This window comes from Chenopodium album, chromosome 8 (genome assembly GCF_948465745.1).
Source record: "Chenopodium album chromosome 8, dcCheAlbu1.1, whole genome shotgun sequence".
NCBI classification, from domain to species: Eukaryota; Viridiplantae; Streptophyta; class Magnoliopsida; order Caryophyllales; family Amaranthaceae; genus Chenopodium; species Chenopodium album.
The window spans coordinates 52,392,588-52,397,124 of record NC_137841.1 but is presented as its reverse complement, the minus strand read 5'-3'; the positions used below and the strand labels follow the sequence as shown (position 1 = coordinate 52,397,124).

Here is a 4,537-nt window from a genome sequence, read left to right as displayed (position 1 = left end):
GGCTACATTTGTAGTCGTGATATTGATATTTTCTTTGAGTTTTTTGTATGCGTAGGATAAGAGGAGGGACTTTAGTGCCATTTGATCCGAAAATCAAGAAAAATAACAAGGATAAGGGTTGCTAATCATTATTTGAGTCCAAGCTCTCCAAGAGAGGAAATTCACCAAGAAAGAGAAGAGGAGGATCAAGTAGGCATGGGAGATAATCCAAGAGTCGCTTTGAAGGAGTTGGGAACTCCCGGCGCTTATAGGTTTGAGAGTGGCATAGCTCCACCAACTACTCCCGCCAATGACATTGAGATAAGGCCAGCAATGATTGAACGAAGGTAATTTAGTGGAGATAAGCATGAAAGCCCGCTAAACCATCTCAAAGAGTTGGAGAAGTATTGTAATACCATTAAGGCCAATGGGGTTTCTCAAGAGTTCATAAGGCTCAAGCTATTTCCGTTTTCTCTAATTGAAAGGGCTTTGGAATGGTTGGACGAGGAAGTGAAACCTAATTCCTTGAGAACTTGGGATGAGGTTACTAAGGAGTTTCTTTCTCGCTTCTATCATCAAAAGAAGATTGCCGAGGCAATAAGCCTAGTGAGAGTTTGTATGAGGCTTGGGAGAGATACAAGGAGTATCAACGAGAATGTCCTCATCATGGAATTCCAACCTATCAAATCATATAAATTTTCTATGGAGGATCGAGCCCCCAAGGGAAGTCGTGTCTTAATGCCGGAGCCGGAGGCCCGATTATGAACAAGACCGAAGAAGAGGTTGTAGATATAATTGTGGATGTAGTTTGTCTCTACATTAATTGGCAAGAGGGAGAGAGAGAGTTCTTAAGCAAGACTGGCTCAACGGTTTATTCGGTTAATCATCTTAATGCAATCAATAACTTGTCTTCCCAAATCTCAAACTTGGGAAAGGAGATGACATAAATTAAATCCAAGATAAAGAGAGCCTCTTCAATTGTACCAAGTCTTCCCTCCCACATGAAAGGGAGAGGTACACCTTCTAACTCTACTCCTCCTTCTACATCAAATAATATGCCAAGTGGTTGTGTCTTTTATGATATTTGTGGGTCTTATGACCATGATTCTTCAAATTGTCCAAATGCTTTTGAGAATTGTGATGATGTTGACAACAATGATTGTGAGCAAGTGAATTTTGTTTCTAATAATGAGAATGGACAAAGATTTGATGGACGAAGGAATTTTGGGAATAGGAATTCTCACCAACAAGGTAATTTTGATAATTACAACAATGGTGGTTATAGGAACCAAGGAAATCAAGTTTTTCGAGGTAACTATAATAACCAAGGTTATAGTAATCAAAACCAAAGCCAAGGGTATGGAAATCAAGGACAATCTCATGGTTTTGGTGGCCAACACCAAAATTTTTGTAATAATCAAGGCCGAGGTAATTGGAACAATCAAAATAGGGGAAATTTTCAAAACAACAACCAAAGGGGACCCCCACCCGGATTTGCTCCAAGACCTCAAGGAAATGGTGATAATTCTTATGCTCAACCCCCATCTTCCAAGACTACCTTAGAGGAGATCATTGAGAACCAAAGCAAGATTTTGAACACCTACATGTCGGTGAGTGATAAGAAGTTCGATGAGATGATGTCACACAACAAGATGCTTAAAACCCAAATCACTCAACTAGCCAACACTTTAAAAGATTGTGCTAGCCATTCTTCACTACCCTCTCAAGGAGTTGATCCTAAGAAACCCGTTTATTCTATCACCACAAGGAGTGGAAAAGTGCTTGAAGAGAGAGTTTCTAGAAATAGTAAGGAGGATGAGAGGAAGAGTGATTGTGACTCAAGTGAGGAAAAAAAAGAAAGATGTGTCAAAGAATGTGAGAAAGGAGGAAGTCCTTGAGAGAAAGAAGAGTGTTGAGAGAATGCAAGAGGAAGTGAGAAAACCCGACCTTCCATATCCACAAAAGTTTATGAGGAACAAGTTAGATAAACAAGTTGGAAGATTTCTTGACATGTTGAAAGAGGTCCATCTTTCTATCCCTCTCACCGAAGCTATGACCCAAAATCCTAGATATTCTAAATTCCTTAATGATATTTTGAGTGGCAAGAGAGAGTGCAATGAGGTAGATTTGATAGAGCTTGGTGAGTTGTAGTGATTTGATTCACAATGACCTACCAAAGAAGATGAAAGATCCGGGCAATTTCTCTATTCCTTGCAAGATAAAGTGTAAGTTGTTTGAAAATGCTTTGTGTGACTTAGATGCTAGTGTTAGCATTATTTCTTACTCGGTGTTCAAGAAGCATAAGTTAGGAGATTCCTACGAACATAACCTTGTAATTGGCCGATAAATCTATTAAGTTTCCAGAAGGAAGAGTTGAAGATGTTCCCCTTAGGATAGGTGGTTTCATAATTCCCGTAGATTTTATTGTACTTGAAATTACGGAGGATGACCACATTCCTATTATTCTAGGGAGACCATTCTTAGCTACTTCGGGTGCTCTAATAGATGTTAAGGACGGTCGTATCACTTTGAGAGTTGATAATGAAAAAGAGAGTTTTAAGCTAAAACCAATGCATGAATCCTTGTCTTTTATGAAAGGAGTCATGAATGATAATTCCCTTCGTTCATTGGATAATGTGTGTGTGATTAACTCTTCAACTAACCATGTTCATGAGATTTTTGATGATGTGCATATGAAGTTTTATAGAATGAAAGTCAGTGAAGAAGAAAAGCTTTCAAAGACCAATGACGAAGAGGTAATAGACATTCCACATTAGTTTCAGCCTTGTCCTCAAGAGTAGGAGGATGGTTCTAAGGAAGTAGATGGTATTAACCCGTTTACAAGAAGGAACAAGGCTAAGATAAAGGCAAGGCCTTTTAGGAAGAGGTAGATGAGATTGAAATTGAAGAATGAAAAAGTTGTTTTTGAAGTTTAAGCAAACGAGGTTTCATCTAGCAATAATGAAGAGTTGCTAGAAGTTGAAGAGAAGTTTTTACCTTCCGCCACTTTGTGTAAAGTGGTGTCCTTTGAACCTCCATTATTTAGAGAAAGGGTTGAGCTTAGGACCTTAAGCAAGCACTTCAAGGGAGACAACCCAAAGATTTTTAAACTTTCCTTTTGTTTTCTATTTTCCTAATTTTCTTTCTTTTATTTTCTTTTCTTTCACTTGTTTTCCTTTTGGAATTATAGGGTAATTCATGGAGATGGATTAATTTATGTGAGCACGAGCATTGGATAGGATTTTTTGTGGTTTTTCATTTTGATGTATGTTTGATTTTATCGAATTTTTGAGGCAACAAGGGTAATAAATATTAGTGAGGTAAGATAGGGAAATTGTGCTTAAGTTTGAAGAAAATTTGAACTAGGTGAGTTCATTGTGGTGCTACCATTATTTTAGGGGTGTTGAACCCACATTCTTCAATTTTAGAAACAGATCATTACGATGGCTTCGAAAATCCCGGGATGATATTTAACGATAAGCCCACAGATGAACGCACCAAAGAAGCTAAAGGCCGAGCTAGCTAGTGGCGCAGGATCTCCAGGGGAGTGTGCGGCTGCGCGCGACACTGGCGCGGGCACACACCCCTTCAGGTCGAGCCTTATTTTTTCTTCTTTTCCTCATTTCTTCTTCTTCCCTATATCATTCAAATGCACATTCCTCTCATATTGCTCTTGAAACCGCTCAAACCCTAACCCCATTCAACAATTTTCATCAAAAATCAACAAATTTTCAATCAAAAATCATCAATTATTTCCACTTTTTCATTCTTTTCAACATAAAAACTACACTATTTTCATTTATTTCAAGCTTCAACATCTCTCATCCATTGTTGAAGAAATTTGGGCTTTTTCATTTGTGAGGGAATTGGCGGCCAAAGCTTGTTCAATCTTGCATCTTGTATGGTATAAACATCCTCTTTTACTCTTAAATGCATAATTATATCATATAATTGCAAATATTGGATTTGTTGATAGTTATGAATAGTAGTAGTATGAATTTTGGTAATGTTGATGATTGATGTTGAATTTTGGTTGATTATATGTGTTGTTGTTGATTGTTATTGCCTCACATTGTGTTGTTTGATGTTTGTGTAGCTAAATTGATCGTAATTGTTGAGAATTGTTGAGGTCGGATTTTTGGTAGTGCTACATTGATATTGTTGAGCATTGGTTCTTGGTTCCTTTGTGATTGGTGTATAGTTGGAATGCATTTGTTGACTTGAATTGGTGGTGATTGTGTAAATTTGGGATTTCTCGATTTGATAGTGAGTTGTTGCTTGACGGTATTGGTAAAGGAGTTTGATTGAGGCATTCTAAATTGTTGGTTGGAGTTTCTTGTGGTGTATTGTGATTAGATTGTTGAGTTACTATCTTTGAGAATTCACCATGCCTAAACACATCAAAAACCTCCTCAAGAAACGAAAAACCAATGTAACTATTGAAGAACCCGCTCCTTCCCCCTTTACCTCACAACCTCGTCAACCTACCCATATCCCCAAACTACGCATTACCGACCCCATTCAAAAAGCTAAATACACTAAACTCAAAGAAAATCGT

The 4,537-nt window shown here is 37.9% G+C and overlaps 1 pseudogene; it reads right to left on the bottom strand.

Moving 5' to 3' along the window:
* Positions 1-522: 522 nt before the first annotated feature.
* LOC145556969 (small nucleolar RNA R71) lies at positions 523-652 on the bottom strand (annotated as a pseudogene).
* Positions 653-4,537: the final 3,885 nt, after the last annotated feature.